Source organism: Macaca thibetana, chromosome 2, assembly GCF_024542745.1.
Source record: "Macaca thibetana thibetana isolate TM-01 chromosome 2, ASM2454274v1, whole genome shotgun sequence".
Classification (NCBI taxonomy): domain Eukaryota; kingdom Metazoa; phylum Chordata; class Mammalia; order Primates; family Cercopithecidae; genus Macaca; species Macaca thibetana.
This window is the reverse complement of record NC_065579.1, coordinates 12,881,238-12,900,225: the sequence shown is the minus strand read 5'-3', so window position 1 is coordinate 12,900,225 and position 18,988 is coordinate 12,881,238. Positions and strand designations below refer to the sequence as shown.

The following is an 18,988-nucleotide window of genomic DNA, read 5'->3' as shown; positions in this document are numbered from 1 at the left end:
TACACAAAAGTTCTCATGCTCAGGTTCTTTTGATCCTGGCATCTTCATTGTCATCAACATTAGTTATTCTGTGACTCTTGTCATCTGGGAACTGTCTAGGGATATCATTTTTTTTCTTTTCTTTTTTTTTTTTGAGACAGAGTCTTGCTCTGTCACCCAGGCTGGAGTGCAGTGGTGCAATCTTGGCTCACTGCAAGCTCCAACCCCCAGGTTCACGCCATTCCCCTTGTCTCCTCAGCCTCCTGAGTAGCTGGGACTACAGGTGCCCGCCACCACACCCGGCTGATTTTTTGTATTTTTAGTAGAGACGGGATTTCATCATGTTAGCCAGGATAGTCTCGATTCCCTGACCTCGTGATCCACCCGCCTCGCCCTCCCAAAATGCTGGGATTACAGGCGTGAGTCACGGCTCCCTGCCAGGATATCATCTTTAATTACAACTTTGCCAAGCTGTGAGTTCTTGCATCAGTCACCCACTCTCTTTGATTTTATTTCCTCATCTGTTTAATAAGACAAGATGATCTCGAATCTTCTATCACGTGATTCTAAATCAGTGTTTCTCAACCCCAGCACTACTGACATTTTGAGCAAAATAACTCATTGTTCTGAGGAGCTGCCCCGTGTGTAGTAGAATATTTAGCAACACCTCTGACCTCTATACAAGATACCAGTAGTAAATAACACCCCTTCCTAGTTATGACAATCAAAGATGCCTCTAGACATTGCTGAATATTCCCTGGGTAGGGGCAAAATCACCCACAGTGGTGAACCATCATCCTAGACCCAGATCAAGAAGGTGTTTCTTTTTACAAAATACTAAGGTATGTACCATGCAGTTTTCTAAAAACATTTTTTAAACATAAACTATCCTAAAATATAAATCTCATATTCAGTAGAATTCCACTGTCTCCATAACCATTCCCACAAAATTGCACGTTCTTTTTATTCTCTTTCTGCCCTGTTTACTTTTTATTTTTTTATTTTTTGGGGAGCCCTGTTTAAATGTTGCTTCTGCACCACCAGATGTGGTCTGATCAAGGCTCTCCTGACAGTGTGGCTCTGACCCATGCAATCTACCACAGCTGGTCCTGCTACATTCAATTACATCACCTTTCCTGTTGTTGCAAGTGGGCCTGTTTCAGTCTCAATCTTTGTGACATCTGGTTGTTCTCTCCTTTCTAAAATCCTATTTGCTATTTGCACAGCCACTTCATCCCACCCTGTTCCTACAAGAGAAAGAGGTTCACAGTTTCCTTTCTGTGGTTGACCCTATTGCGAGAACTGGTGGCTACTGGGGGGAGCCATATCAATGAAGAACTGTTTTTTCACATGGGCTAGCCTGAGAGCAACGATAGTGCTCTTTTCTCAGTGTGCACGTCTCTGCACTGGGCTAGTTAAAGAAGTTGTAGGAATAATAATCAATTTATATGCATTCTGATGCCATGAAATTAGTATTTGAAAATTTATGTTTTGTATTTACACAATTTTTGAGAGTATAATTCAAGGCAAGTTATTTGATGTCAAAATTATAAAAAAAAAAATTATTATTATTATTTGAGTTGGAGTCTCACTCACTCTGTTGCCAAGGCTGGAGTGCAGTGGCACAGTCTCAGCTCACTGCAACCTCTGCCTCCTGAGTTCAAACGATTCTCCTGCCTCAGCATCCTGAGTAGCTGGGATTACAGGCATGTGCCACCATGCCTAGCTAATTTTTGTATTTTCGGTAGAGACGGGTTTCACTATGTTGGCCAAGCTGGTCTTGAACTCCTGACCTCAAATGATCCACCTGCCTCAGTCTCCAAAATTGCTGGGATTATAGGCATGAGCCACCATGCCCGGCCAAAAATTATTTACAACCATTTATTTTATATTTTTAAATAATAATCACATATTGATTAGAAGGATGTTGATGCATATGAAAAATACAACAGAAATTTTTGATTCTATTTTGTCAATAATGCTAACCTTTTGGACTTGAAAAATAATTTGCTTTGCAGGACATTGTTAGAGGGACTGTTTAATTTGTATTGCTGGGGGAGAGGGTGGACACAAATTTATAATTTGTGTTATAAATATAGTCTCTGGAAACTTGATGTGCATATATTTATTCAAAATGACAATCAGGCCATGAGGTATTACAGGCAAAAGAGATTTCCACCACTTAGAGATTTGGTAATTTGTGCAATCTCTGATGTGAAATAATACTTTCACTCCTAATGCCTTCATTCCTCTAACACTTCTGCTTCCAATGGTAAATATTAATGAGAAAAAGTGTTGTGACCAGTAAGCACAGTTGCGCCTCTTAGCACAATTATTGGTTTTAATAACTTCAGAATTGATTAATAGCCTGTTTGTTTTATGGAACCTGCTCAAAGACAAGACTAACTGGGACTAGACTTTTACATAATTTTCACTGGGACACAGCCTAATCCAAGGAGGACATCTTGTAATTACTGAGCACAAGACAGGATTCTCAGTCTGAACTATATGAAGCTGAAGTCTGAATCTGGCCATTTATGTCTTGTCTAAAATTCCTCAATCCTGTGTGCAAAGAACTACCCTCAAGTAATTTATAATCCAAGGACAAAAAGGGAAAAAACACAGGAGGAAATATAGTGAAAAATTGTGCAATATATGTCTACAACCAGGCCTGGTTCATCACTAAATGAAATGATCCAGGTAACTAGAAAAGGTTATCATGAAGAAGATAACCTTAAATAGTATTTATTTTCGAAGATCATAGAATGACTCTATTCTTAAAGTCCCATGAACTAATGTTTTTTTCATCCTTATGAAAGGGCTTTCATGAGAAATTCTTTGTGTGTTGTCCCCTGGCTGCTTTTAAATCACTTTTTGAAAAAAAAATTATTGAAATATAATACATCTATCATATAATTCATGCATTTAGAGTGTAGAATTAAATGCTTTTTGGCATATTACATCATTAAAATTTTATGTGGTACTAAAATATATGTAACAAAATTTGCCATTTTAACCGTTTTTAAGTGTACAATTCAAAGGTATTAATTATATTCACAATGTTGTGCAATCATCACTTTTTTTTTTTTTTGAGACAGAGGCTCACTCTGTGCCCAGTCTGGAGTATAGCGGTACGATCTCAGCTCACTGCAACCTCTGCCTCCCAGGTTCAAGCGATTCTCATGCCTCAGCCTCCCAGTAGTTGAGACTACAGGCACGCACCACTGCACCTGGCTAATTTTTGTATTTTTAGTAGAGATGGGGTTTTGCCATGTTGGTCAGGCTGGTCTCGAACTCCTGATTTCAAGTGATCTGCCCACCTCGGCCTTTCAAAGTGCTGGGATTACAGGTGTGAACCACCACACCTGGTCATTTCTATCTATTTCTAAAACTTTTCATCACATCAAATAGAAACTCTGAAAATGTAAAAATTCTGCATCTCTCTCCCCCCAGGTTACCCTGGTAATCTCTAATCTACTTTCTGTCTGTATCAATTTACCTATTTAACTATTTCATATAAGTGGGATCATATAATGTTTTTCTTTTATGTCTGGCTTATTTTTATGTAGCAGAATGTTTTCAAGGTCCATCCATGTTGCAGCATATATCAGAATTTCTTACCTTTTTAAGGCAGAATCATATTCCATTATATGTATATTGTACATTTTGTTTATCCATTCATCTGTTAATGGTCATTTGAGTCGTTTCCACCTTTAGCTATTGTAATAATGCTGCAATGAATATTGATGTCTAAACGTCTGTTGAAATCCCTGCTTTCTATTTCTTTCGTTATATACCCAGGAATGGAATTGCTGGTTCATATGGCAATTGCATGTTTAGTTTGTTGAGGAACTGCCAAACTAGCTTCCATGGTGGTTGCATCATTTTACTTTTCCACCAGCAATGTGTGAAGGTTCCAATTTGTCCATATCCTTGCCAACATTTGTTACTATTATTATTTTTTAGATTATCCTGGTAGATGTGAAAAAGTATATCATGGTTTTGATTTTCATTTCTCTGACAATTGGTAATGCTAAGCATTTTCTTATATGCTTATTGTTCATTTGTATATACTCTTTGGAAAAATGTCTATTTAAGTTATTTCACCATTTTAAAATCAGGCTGTAGATTTGTTGGTGACTTGTAGGAGTTTCTTCTGTGTTTTTTATACTAACCCCTTGTCAGATATATGATTTTCAAATATTTTCTCCCCTTCTGTAGGTTGTCTTTTCACATATTCTTTTTTAAAAATTATTTCAATAGCTTTTGGGATACAAATGTTTTTTTCTTACAGGGATGAATTATACAGTAATGCATTCTGAGACTTTAGTGTACTGAGTAGTATACATTGTATGTAACATGTAGTTTTTTATCCCTAGCTCCCAACCACCCTCCCATTTCTGAGTTTCTAAAGTCCATTATATCACTCTGTATGCCTTTGCTTACTCATAACTTAGCACTCACTTGTAAGTGAGGACACACAGTTTTTGGTTTTCCACTCCTGTGTTGCTTGGCTTAGAATAATGGCCTTCAGCTCTATCCAAGTTGATGAAAAATACATTATTTTGTTCATTTTAATGGCTGAGTAGTATTCCATGGTGTATATATACCACATTTTCTTTGTCCATTCATTAGTCAATGGGCACTTAGGTTGGTTCCACATCTTTGCAATTGTTAATTGTGCTGCTATAAACTTTATGTGACTTCATACTTTCTTGATAGCGTACTTTGATACACAAAAGTTTTCAGTATCTGTGAAGCCCAATTTATATATTTTTCTATTAAATAACTGTCAATGAGCAGAAATTAAGTAAAAAATGGCACTTTTGAGCAATATTATTTCAGGTTACTGTTCCATGTGCTTATCACAAAACTTAAGGCCTGTGTTAAAGTAACCCATGGAAATGTCAGGTGGCTTCCCAACCAAGTAGTCATTCTTACATTTATTTTTTGTTCAACAAATTTAGTTATGTATAACAAGGGCTTAACACTGCATTAGGCATTGAAGGAAAACAAGAAACTGAGAGAGAAAAAATACATAAAGTTTCAATGTACTTTGAGGGAGCCCACAGAAGAGCGGGAGAAAAATGGGAGTCAGGGGAATGGAGTGTGTTGTGGCCCCAATACTACAGATTTCTAGTGTTGTTACCGACATTATAGTCAATTTTCTTGAGTAATTGTTTCTCTGTTTACTGTGTGCTTCTAGGACAATGTTCAGAAATTTTAAATGATTGTTTTTTATGATTTTCACAAATTAAATCACTGTTACACTGGGGCAAGGGCCTGCTGAGCTTCTCATGCCTCCATTCTAGGAGCCCTACCCCACTGTTGGTTGTTTCTAATATGTAGCCAAGTAAAATTGCCCTGCTTGTCATCGTCTCTTAATTTCACACTCCTGATTTATTTCACCTCTTCTTCCCTTATTGATGCTCATTCCTACAGGCTTCCTGTCTTGGTCATATTGCTCCCAACTTCTCCACTTCTACTTTGCCTACTATTTGGATTTTGTTTTTCGCAGTTCCTCTACATCCTTCTTAAACTTATTTTTGACTCCCTAATTCACCCATAAGAGTAATGTAATGATATCTACTTTCATTATTCACAGCTTAAATATATCATCATGTACTCTGTCAAAGAAGTCCCAAATCAGTTTTCTAAGATGAGCATCTTTCTCTTATCCAGAAGGGTTATAACTAAGGGTTTTAAATCTTTGAGTGAAGAAGAATATCACCCTAACTGCATAACAGTTAACTTGGCCTTCTAGTTGGTAATAATTTATCACCAATCTAAAGGTGTTAAATTTTTTTTGAAAATAGACATGTTTTTTAGTAATTTTCCTCGTGTAACATTTTATGTACAGTATCTTTAGAAAATATTTGCCAGTTATGTTATGATTTAAAAATTTCTACCAAGTAGAAACATTCTTATGATTTGAATAAACCTAATAATAATGTTCACATAATAATTAACCCTAACAACAGTTCTATAAATCATATATTGTGCGTCTTTTCTGATTAGGAAAATTAGCTCTAGATCACCACCAAATTCTGCATATTTGTGGCTGAAGTCTCTCTGTATTCAAAGCCTGTACTCTTAACAATGGTATTCTAAAGTGGTTGTTATGAAAACCCACTTGCCTTCAATATTATTGTTTGAAATATATTGTTTGAAATATATTGAAACATTTACAAAATAGAGAATAAAGCCCGTGTGCAAAGGCACAGAGGGATAGGAAACAATCTGCTTTATAGTAAATTGCTGATAAACCAAAACCAAGCAGACTCCTTTCTAAGACACCTCAGATATTACTGCCAGTCTATGGAAACAAATCATTTTGGAAAACATGTGATCTTATGACCACAATCAAACAATGAATTAATTAAATAATGTGTACCACAAGGCACCATCTCTACTCTTGCTATTATACTTGGCCCCGCCCTCTTCACCTGGTAAGATATACTCTCTTCACATCTCACTTAAGACTCCCTCTCCAACAAGTCAGCTGTTCTGCTCCAGGTTTACTTCACCACACTCACCTTTATGGTACTTGTCACATGACACTAGATTAGCTGTTTATTATTTTCATGCCTTGGCTGGACCTTGAGCTCTGCTAGGAAAATCCCTGAAAATCAGCATGTCACATTATAGGCATTCAATACAGAAAACTTCTTCAATAATCACATAAAGAAAAATATCTCCTCGTGTTATTAACTGTTGAAGACAACTGCTATCTCCCCTTTCATGATGTATAGACACACTCGCAACTTATTCTCCTTTAGCCTTATTTTTCTTATAAGTTTTCTTCTTCCCTTCCCATGATTTTATATCTGAGTGGTGAAATTATTTGGCTTTATTCTGTCAAGTGACCCTTTCTACATATACATACCAAAGAATGGAAATATTACAGACTTTGATTTGACTCTCTAGCTCAGCAGACTTTATCACCCAAAATATAAACTTAAATTTTTAATGATAAATGCAGACTGTTTCCTCTCTTATACTTACCATATATCCATTTGATTTTTTAAATAATTAGATTTTTAAAACCCTTCTTTTCTCCTTTTATCTTATTAGTAAGTACCCATCATTTTTTTAGTCCAATAAACATTTATAAATGGCAATCACATGAAGAATACTTTGGTTGGTGATGCTGGTGATAAAAAAGATAAATAGTACATACATTTTTTCTCCTGGGTCTTATTATTACAGGGGAACCAGAGAAACATAAATCACACACACACACACACACACACACACACACACACACACACACACACAGCAAGTTGATACAAACTTTCTAAAAGATGTTCTTCTGTGAAAGGAGATGTCCTGTACTCTAACATCAATCACGCAGTCTCTGACTCCTGATTCCATGCACAATGCATGTTAGGAAAAATATATGATTCTTAGCTCCAGGCAGATGTGTCCTGAACATATCATGACTCCAATGAAGGGAAGTGAAAGTCATTAGGCATGAAATGTTTACAAAAAAGAAGAGTGACGGAATAGATATTATGTTCTGGAGACTGGAGAAGGTGAGTCACTCTCCTTTTTTGACATAAAATTTCATATACCTTCCCTCATATCGGTAACTGCATTTCCTCGACCAGGTATTATGAGAACATTTAAAAAAGAATAATAATATCTGTATGCTTCTGACAAAATATACATAAATCTATACTTGACTTCCTGCTTTAGACTTATTTATTTCATGTTAAATTTCTTTGTTGTTTCAATTAACCCATGCTTTCATTTGGCTTTCAACCTAAATATTATTTGGACTTGGATAAATTTACCAATGAAGCCAAGCTTTCATTTAGCTCATTTCCCTAATAATCCACTCCTCCATCTCTTCTGGGATCATACAGCAGAGCACCTGTAAAGACAGGTTTCCCAGCTTTACTTGCAGGATTCAGAGTAAGTCCTTCTGCTTCAAGCTTTGGAAATATTAAAATCAACCTGAGTCATTTCTTAATATACACAGAATATTCAAAAACAGTTCTCAACTGAAATTTCTATTCAATGTAAATTGAGTTTTTCAACATTAAACCAAAACAGAACTAACTTTAAATGTTAAAGGCAGAAACCATCTTTTTACTGTTCTTGGTTTTCTTAGTTATCCGTTTAGTATTTTGAAGTTATACACAGCTTGTTACTCAGAATCAGGGCCTTATAATTTTTTATTTGTTGTTTTTTCCTTCCTAAGGCAGATCTCAAGTTTCATTTTCTTCTTTCTACATTTAAAGTCATAGTCATTTCATTCAGCTCAATTGTCCTGATAGATCCTAAAGGTATTAGGAGAGTTTGTTTTCCGTGGCATGGGAATTCTCAATAGATCCGACTTTCTTAAGAATCATTACATCTTTGGTTTTGAGCTTCTTACTTTTCAATTCAGATTCACTCTCATTGGAATAATAACTAAATAATTTGTTTTTTGCCATTGTTAAAAATCCAGAATTGGGCTTCTATGGAAAATCTCAGAATTGAATGTTTTATCAGCAAATATTTAGCTGTATCTTGTACCTTCTTGGCTTAGAATGTCCGAAGGTGGTATTTCACTCTAAAACAAAATACTCTTTAATTCATGTGTTGTATTCCAATTTTTTTATTTAATTGGGAATAAGTGGAATCCATCATCCATTTTTTTATGACTTCTATTATAGGTTTTTATTTCAGACATATTTTGATCTATAATATAAATAGAGGAATAATTTTACAGAAGATTTGTAGCTTCCATTGGGTTAAGGAGAATCTAGATCCATCAACGGCATACATAATTAATGGATAAAAAATCTTCCCATGTGTATTACAAGAAAACTACTAGAAAAGTAAAATGAATGCTTAAAATTTATCACTATTTCATTTCTTCCCCACTCTGCCTCACGTACAGGTTTCATTGTGTTGCTCATGCTTAACCCAGAAATAGTAAACTTACCAATTTTTGTGCGTTTCCTAAATCTGTGGATTTTGCTAGACTGTCATATTATCACTATAATTAACCTCAGCCCCAGGTGACAAGGAGTCCGTAAAGATAAAGAAAATTCACCCTCACATTCAATGGGTTCTCCTTCATCCTTGAATCTTTGGTATTATCTATAGGGAATGCCATTTATACTGTGAATCCTCTGTTCTTCTCTCAAACAATGCATAATAGCAAATAGCTATTTTAAAAAATATATTGCAGACTGGTTATCAACCTTTTAAAGGAATCCTTCGAGCATTTGAGAATGCTGAGTGATTCCCTTTCTTGCTCTGTGAAGCGTGCATAATCTACAGAATGCTGACGAGAAACCCTGCCAATCTGGCACCTCCAGATGGTTGGAAGATGGGAATTTATAAATTGGATTGCTACCTTCTCCAAATATATCATACATTTCCTGGTCATTTTTATCCCTATAATATGCCTCATTAAGTGAAAAGTTTTAAAGACAGTTGGATAAATTGTGCATAAACTCATATCCAGGTGTCCTGAGTAACTTGGCTCATCTTCTCTACAATTCTAACTTAAACTTGAGGATTTTCTGAGGCCCTTGGACATTCTAGTTCTCTGAATCTTTGAGGCACTAATTAAACATGTGTGTGCTCTTAATAAAAGTTGAGGAATATTAGATCGACTTGAGAATGTTAAGCTTATCTTCACATGCAATGTCATTGAGTTTAAACCCTTTAATATTTTAATCTATCTTTCACATTGTAGCTATAATAGTAAATTCTGACCAACTTGCTTATTCTTACTTATGGGAATTTTATTTGCAGAAATGCAAAGGTAATCTGTGTTCTCTAAGCCACACATTCTGGTAGCAAATATAGGTTTTTTTTAACAATTGCAAAACAGAATCTCTACAATCTACCTCCCACTCACTGAAATACATATTCTGCAGTATTTTGTTTTTTATTGAATATTGTCCTACTGTATGATTCATGATAACACATCAGGACCAGAACCAGGATCAAGCAAATGAGGTATTTATATCATGAATATAATTTAAGAGAGTAGTAAAATCTTATTAATCAAGCTGATTAATATCTTAACACAATTCCTTACTGCAATATTTTAAATTACCAAAAATAATGCAAAATTCACATTGTACAAAATATCATATTTTAAAATAGATATAGGACCCAATTGTAATCACGCAAAATGCTGCCTCACATTTCTTACCTTAATTCTGGCTCAGTGGCAAAACGTCTGCCCTCTTGTTTTCCTCAAATTGCACTGTAATGGCAAAAAGTTATTTTAAGTATGAAGCAAAAACAACTGTAAAACAGAAAGGAGTGCAATTCAAGTTTTCAAATAGTTGGAAGATAAACAGTCGACAAGATCAAATTTAAAGGAAAATCACATTGAATTTCAGTCCAGACATAATATTTATGAGCTGAGTCCACAAATGTTCTGAGCTGAATCAAGAAATACAAAGACAAAAATATTCAACAAATGTCAAATGATCAAATGTAAAAAAAAAAAAAAAAAAAAAAAAATTGATGTTAACAAATGTAAAGAGTAAGGGAAATCTGACAGAGAAGAGTTCATGCCAAACAATTGGGTACTTTTCCTCAATCATTTTAATCTAATCTAATTTTTATTTCAATATGTCTTAGGAATGGGATATTTTTATAGTTAAAAATTGCAATCATAGAGAAGAACATAAATAAGAGAGAAGGACCAGGATGAATAAACAGAATCATAAATGCTAAATAAAACAATAAAATAATTCAAGGAACAAAATCTTAACTTGAAAGATGCTAGGAGTTATTGCAGACATAAAAAGTAGGAATAGCGAAATGAAAAATAGCAAACAGAAAATTAGGAAAACACTTTTAAAACTAGCATTATAGTTGCCAAAATCATTTAAGATAATTAACACATGAGTTGCATAAATATGTTTTTAGAGTAGACATCTGAATTATTTATCTGGAATATAAATGCAGTCATATTCCCAGAATCCAGATTACCAAGGCAAGAAGTACTTGCTAAGGTAATTTAAACTAGCTGCTATATAAAACCACTTTGCCTAAATTTCATCCCTTGCTAAAAGTCAATGAGCACTTCCGGAAAGCTCTTCTTTAAGCACTGACTCAGAAATCAAATCATTTTTCATCTTTCATTCAACATCTTTTGGCTTCCAAGGTGCATTGGCATCTGTCAGCCTTCAAATATGAAAGGAAAAGATAAATGAGATAGACCACTACCTACTTACACCAACTTGTACTGAAAGGGACACCCATGACCCCAGTTAGCTTACTCTTGGCCAGAACTGGTCATATGGATCCTAATTACATGAAAGGGGTGCTGGGAAATTATGCTTGACTGTATTCCAATGGAAAATAAAATGGTTTTGTAACTATATGGGTTTTATCTGACACTTTCCAACTAGATCACCTGCGATAGAAATTTAGAGGTACGAAGGGAAATATCCAACTAATCCATCATCCATCTAATGGAAATTCTAAATGGAGATGAGCAAAAAAAATGAGGAGAAGAAATAATTTAAAAATAGAAAATAAGTATTTGGATGAAGAAACAGTTATTTAATTGAGGTGGCATGTTGAATGGAAAACAGGACTAATGAAGTATTATCCATATGTACACATATTGAATTTCCATTTCCTCAAAGATAAAAAGAAAATTCTAAAATCTTTTAAATAGGAACAGAAAGTTATTTACACAGAAAACATTATAGAAACAGCCATGCACTGTCTTAACAACACTGAATATAGAAAATAATTTTAAAAGTCCTCAATTCTGAGGGGGAAAAAATTCACCTTTAAACCTAGAGTTTCATCCCCAATCATATGTGAGGGCAAAATAAAGATGTTTTATTTATGAAAAAGGTTACAACATTCATTATTCTCTAAGTACATGTGTTTTGTTTTGAGAAGGAGTCTCGCTCTGTTGCCCAGGTTGGAGTGCAGTGGCAGGATCTTGGCTCCCTGCAACCTCCACTTTCTGGGTTCAAGTGATTCTCCTGCCTCAGCCTCCCAGGTAGCTGGGATTACAGACGCATGCCACCATGCCCGGCTAATTTTTGTATTTTTAGTAGAGACGGGTTTTATTGTGTTAGCCAGGATGGTCTCCATCTCCTGACCTCATGATCTGCCTGCCTCGGCCTCCCAAAGTGTTAGGATTATAGGCGTGAGCCACCATTCCTGGCCAAGCACCTTTTAAAAACATATTCAACAGGATGTAATTTCAATGAAATTAAAAGTAATTTAACTCAGGGGTAACATGAGCTAAAATAAACAATAACAATTGAGCATAATGCAGAATGGGAATGCCTGCAAAAAATAAAGTGTAATTCAACACGGTGAAATACACACACAATTCATACAGTCTAACACATGGAAATACAGAAACAATTCAAAAAATAAAGTGTAATTCAACACGGTGAAATACACACACAATTCATACAGTCTAACACACGGAAATACAGAAACAATTCAAAAAATAAAGTGTAATTCAACACGGTGAAATACACACACAATTCATACAGTCTAACACACTGAAATACATATACAATTCAAAAAATAAAGTGTAATTCAACACGGTGAAAACACACACAATTCATACAGTCTAACACACGGAAATACAGAAACAATTCAAAAAATAAAGTGTAATTCAACACGGTGAAATACACACACAATTCATACAGTCTAACACACTGAAATACATATACAGTCTAACACACGGAAATACAGAAACAATTCAAAAAATAAAGTGTAATTCAACACGGTGAAATACACACACAATTCATACAGTCTAACACACTGAAATACATATACAATTCAAAATTTTGTAAGATATGAGACTGCATTTTCTTTTACCTGGTTTCAACTACACAATTTCATTATTGTATGAATGTGATGTACATGTACATAATCATAATATTATGAATACTATTATTGCTTTCTCTTTTGAAAATCAAAATACAGACAAACCACAAATAATTCAATGCTATTTAATGAAATAGGATGTATATTCTATAAACCTTGTAAATGTAAAATACAATATTTATAGTAATTGGAAGGGGGAAGAGAGATGAAATAAATAAAGTCTTCATTCCATTCTCTTTTATAGCACAAAATTAGTAGGTATTTTCAAAGCTTGATAAATCAAGAAATAAATATTAAATTTAGAATTTAACATTTGAAGTCAGTCTCTGAAAATAATAGTAATACATCCAACAATATTGGGCTTAGAGGGTAGAAGGGAAAAAATGGGAAGGTGGGTAGTAACACATGAATGTTTTCTAAAGCAGAGAGATTGTAAAGCTTGTCTAGAACACAATAATCAGGAATGAAGATATATATATATATATATATATATTACATAATCTTAAAATGTTAAACAAAGAAAAACTAAAGCCAGAAATATTTTCAATATTTTGTTATCTAATGAATGGGGTTAAAGGAAAGGCGTTAGTAAAATTTTATTTCCCTCTCAATGGTTACTATTTTTAATATGTGAAAACATTAATTGTATACCTGTTAAATAAAAATAAAATACCACACATATTGTCCCAATATAAAGTAGTCCTCAGGAATTATATGCAATTTGCAGATTCTGTCATGTTTCTCAGGAAGACATGTGCTCAATTTGTAAATTTATGTGACCTGGGAATATTTATTAATAATGCCTATTTTTAAACCATATGACACTGTCTAACTATAAGTGCTATGAGGTTAAATGGTACTTATGGAAATTGTGTCTATTATTCTAAACTATACATTTTTTAAGTGTGCAGTGAAGAGAAACTCTTAGCTTGGTGCCATAAAAAGTAAAACAGAACTTGAAAAAAAGTGAGGCAAACCACTGTGACATTAAAGCAGAGTGTGAAAAACAGCAGAAAACTAGTGTCCAAAGGGGAGGAATTTGAAAATCAGTGAAACTTGGAGTTTTGAGAAGTGCAGATAAGACTTAGTGAAGCCCTGGAAGGGATACTGGAAGTGCCTTGCCTAAATATCGTTGGTTGCTAAAGTAAGTCTCAGTCTCAGGAACCAAGATCAGCTTTCTTTTCTAGGCTAATACCAAAAACTTGTTTTTAAAAAGTACATACATACATATATGGCAAAAGATTGTAAAATTCACATTTCTGAGAATATACACAGCAGACATGATTATGTCTTTCTGTGGTTTCTGTTTTTATCTTTGTCAGAAGATATACAATTATGAAATTAAATGTTTCAAATGTAAAGCTGTTGAAACTTTAAATTATTCTAGGCCTTGTGAGAAATGTGGCTATGTGGCCTGAGTCACGTGGCATGTAGCTGCAACTTCTGCCTTTTGTTGCTGCAAATAATTAGGAAGACCAGATGGTTCCAGAGATGATGCCCCTTCTGATCACTACTCAACTCACAAAGTATAAAGTTATCTTTCTTGGAATGTAGCAACCTGTAACCAATAGAATTGCTGTAACATGCACTGGTCTTGTGTGGGAAATGTAATTCTGCTAAAATGTATCTGTCTCTGCCTATATAATTTGACTGACCCAATTTGAAGTTGGTGCTTCACAGGTGATCACCCTCAAGCTTTGCCCTTCAATAAACTCTAAATTTAATCATATTTTCAGAATCTCATTATTTAAGGTTAATATACTTATTTTTTGTTTTCATTTTTACCTTCACAGATATTTATGGTTTTATAGCTGGTCCTTTTTGGGTTGCCAATTTATTCACTTACTGCATTTCATTAGGCTGGACTACTAGGGTTTGTTTTAAGGCTTTCTATAGGAATAAGTTTGTAAATTCCCTGTGAGTAGCTAAAAGAAAGCTTTCATTAAAGTATAACATTTTCAAATATGTCCACTAATCAACCTTATTAATTATTGTATTCAGACAATCTACATCTTATTTTCACGATACCTATAATATGCTATGGGTGGCTTCCATTGTATTTCTGTCAATTTATCCTTGCAGTATCTGAGATCTCTGAGTTACATATTTAAATCAATATGCACTATAATAACGATAAATGGGTCCAAGCTGTGTATATCACCTTTATCCTTTATCATTTTACATTATCTATTTTTATTTTGTTTCTTCTTTGGTGTGTTTGGTTTTTTTGTTTGTTTGTTTCTTTTTGAGACAGAGTTTCACTCTTGTTGCTCAGGCTGGAGTGCTGTGGTATGACCTCAGCTAACTGCAACCTCCAGCTCCCAGGTTCAAGTAATTCTCCTGCCTCAGCCTCCTGAGCAGCTGGGATTACAGGTGCAGGCCACCATGCCCAGCTAATTTTTGTATTTTTAGTAGAGAAGGGGGTTTCACCATGTTGACCAGGCTGGTCTCCAACTTCTGACCTCAGGTGATCCACCTGCCTTGGCCTCCCAAAGTGCTTGGAATTATAGGCATGAGTCACTGCACCGGGCCTCGATTTTTATTTTATTTGATATATTATGCCCCAAATAAATTTAATTGACTGTTTATCATATACCAACTATCTTGTTTAATATATCAAGCATGTATTTTTAAAATTAATTTTTCAAAATTAAAATTGTTATTTTAATCTTGAAATTTCTAAGACATATATATTTATTCAATATATGGGGTTAGTTTAAAATTTTGATCTATTAGAATTTTGTTATTTTAGTGAGTACAAATTTTCTATTTATATTAATATAATATTTATATTCTGAATTAATTCTGCCTTTCTTCTTTTAAAATCACTTTTATGCTTACATTGCTCTCTACCATATTACCATCTAATTTTTTCTCCAGTTGTTTTGTGGTATGCTTAGGTTTGAATAAACATTTTTCCTCCTGCTAATTTGCAACATACAGATTCCTTTTAGAACTTCTAATGGTTGCTATTTTAATGGGAATGTTTTTAACGATCTAGTCTGATTTAGTAGACAGGACACCATAGTCTTCATTAGGAGAGCTGAGAAAATTAGCACAATCACATCAATCTGTCTTCCTTTCCCATTTTTAACTTACTGGTTTTAGGTAGTTATCATATTACTTTTTTTTATTTTACTTGTTTGTATACTTGTTTGTATACTGGTTTGTTACATATGTATACATGTGCCATGTTGGTGTGTTGCACCCATTAACTAGTCATTTTCATTAGGTATATCTCCTAATGCTATCCCTCCTACCTCTGCCCACCCCACAACAGGCCCCAGTGTGTGATGTTCCCCTTCCTGTGTCCAAGTGTTCTCATTGTTCATTTCCCACCTATGAGTGAGAACATGAAGTATTTTGTTTCCTGTTCTTGCAATAGTTTGCTGGGAATGATGGTTTCCAGCTGCATCCAAGTCCTTACAAAGGACATGAACTCATCCTTTTTTATGGCTGCATAGTATTCCATGGTGTATATGTGCCACATTTTCTTAATCCAGTCTGTCATTGATGGACATTTGGGTTGGTTCCAAGTCTTTGCTATTGTGAATAGTGCCACAATAAACATACATATGCATGTGTCCTTATAGCAGCATGATTTATAATCCTTTGGGTATATGCCCAGTAATGGGATGGCTGGATCAAATGGTATTTCTAGTTCTAGATCCTTGAGGAATCGCCACACTGTTTTCCACAATGGTTGAACTAGTTTACAGTCCCACCAACAGTGCAAAAGTGTTCCTGTTTCTCCACATCCTCTCCAGCACCTGTCATTTCCTGACTTTTTAATGATCGCCATTCTAACTGGTGTGAGATGGTATCTCATTGTGGTTTTGATTTGCATTTCTCTGATGGTGAGTGATGATGAGCATTTTTTCATGTATTACTTTCAGTTTTTTGTTATTGTTATTACTGTTTTCTGTAGGTTCCTCTTATTCGTTTATACAATATATCTAAACCTCTTTTTTTTTCTTTATTCAGTGCAAATATTATCTATTAACTTTTGGGCAAGGAAGATATGAAAACCAACTCGATTACCTTTTTTTCTCCTTTCTCCTATCCACTTTGAGAATTTTTGTTGTTGCTTCTATATTACTGTTTAAGTTTATATTGTAAAGATAATATAGTAATTTGTGATATATTCAGCAATATGTTGCAGAATTGATTTCTTACTAGTTATACATTGTATTGCAGTGATTCTCAGCCATGTTACCAAGTGTTTTTCTCTCAACTCTGGATGGTGGACATCCACGCTAATTTGTGTGTGTGTATGTGTGCATGTGTGCGTGTGTGTGTATCATAACTTACCTTGTTGCTCTGGTTTTGAGCTGTTTTGAGTTGAAGAAAATTACCTGACAATTTTATATGTGAATTACAACTTAACTATGTATAATATGCTTTCGACATGGTTCCCTTGAAACTGTTTCTCAAACTGAGCTACATGTTAGAATCAACCAGGGAGCTTTTAAAAGCCCAGGTTTTACCCCAGAATAATTAAACCAGAATCTGTGGGACTGAGGAACACACACTAATTGATTTTTCTTTGTGTTTGTTTTCTCAATAACTCCTCAGGTGGTTCAATGTTCAACTAGTTATCAAACCAGTGTCTTAGAATATGGTGAGCCTCGCTCGGCTACACCTAACATTGGATTTGAGGCCAGCCCAAATTTGCACAGGCTGCTCCCCCAGTCTCAATCCCACTACAAATTGCATTTGACTTCCTTTTTTCCTAAATAACTTTTCCCATTGTTTTAAAAATTCAATTGTTAAACATTTGTTTATGTATTAATTGTGCACAAATGTTGCTAGAATATGATATGCCTTTTAGATCTTAAAATTGTATTCTTTCTTCAATTCAGGAACATTCTTATTACTTACCTATTGACTTTTTAAATTTAATTTTGTCCTGATCTGAATTTATACTTGTTAAATGATTCAATATTATTTTAAATATGATCAATCTAAGAATCAAACTGTCTTTTAAAAATTCATTAGAGTATATCTTTTTAGTCTATGCTCTGATTCTTCTACTTTTTCTTTTCTTTAGAGCTATTTTCCTATATCTGGCCATATATTTCCACTTTTGTTTGCAACCTATAGAAAGTATTATTTGGCTGTACCCTATTGGAAGTTGCAGTTCTGTTTTGTCCATATTAGACATTGTCTCACATGTTTTTATCTTCATAGTTATATTTTGCATATTAATACATTTAGTGGCTTGTGAGAGGGAGGAATCTATTGCCAAAATAATTTCTTAGGAAACTACTTTATTCCTTGTTCTCACCAAACACCAAAGTGAAGAGCCATGTCTTTCCCCCAACTGGTCAGCCTTTCCTCTCTCTGTAATATCTACGCGAATATTTTTGCTTTATCTAGCGGGCTCCCATGTTAGAGAAGCTGGATGCATTTACTAAAGCTTACAGCTCCTCAGTTATTGGTAGTACAAGTTGGGTTAAAATTTACCCACATCAAGTGGATCTGAACCTGCCCCCTTCTCTGTCCTAACTGTAAGCCACACATTGGCTGTAACTTTCTTGCTGTCTGTACCCCTTTCACTTGCATTCAGTTTTTCTGGCATCAAAGAGTTAGTGATTCTCCCGTGACATCATTAGAAGTTACTTTTGCCGGCTGGGTGTGGTGGTTCATGTTTGTAATCCTAGCACATTGGGATGCCAAGGCGGGTGGATCACGAGGTCAGGAGTTCAAGACTAGCCTGGCCAACATGGTGAAACCCTGTCTCTACTAAAAATACAAAAATTAGCCGGGTGTGGTGGCACGCGCCTGCAGTCCCAGCTACTCAGGAGGCTGAGGCAGGACAATTGCTTGAACCTGGGAGGCAGAGGTTACAGTGAGCCAAGACCACACCATTGCACTCCAGCGTTGGCAACAGAGTGAGACTCTTGTCTCAAGAAAAAAAAAAAAAAGAAAGAAGAAAAGAAGTTACTTTTGCCTCGGCCATCATCAGGTCAAGAAAGGATTGGTGAATAGCATAGGAAAATCTGATGATATCCTTTGACAGCCCAGATTTGTTCTGTTTCTCTCTTGACTTGAGTTTGCCCAGTTCTGTAGCTCGCTTATCATCTTATCACTGCTTCCCAGATGGGCTTTACTTCTGCAGGTATGAAACTGCTGCTGCTCCAAACTCTGTCCATCCTATCACGACTGCACAATGCCT

General features: G+C 34.9%; 1 long non-coding RNA gene across 1 annotated transcript in view; it reads right to left on the bottom strand.

The window, feature by feature from the left end:
- Positions 1-18,988, bottom strand: part of LOC126946609 (uncharacterized) — a 500,082-nt gene that overhangs the window by 400,264 nt on the left and 80,830 nt on the right. Inside the window, exon 2 of the long non-coding RNA XR_007722722.1 lies at positions 10,142-10,195. This is a non-coding gene — a long non-coding RNA (uncharacterized LOC126946609). The remainder of the gene's footprint in view (positions 1-10,141; positions 10,196-18,988) is intronic.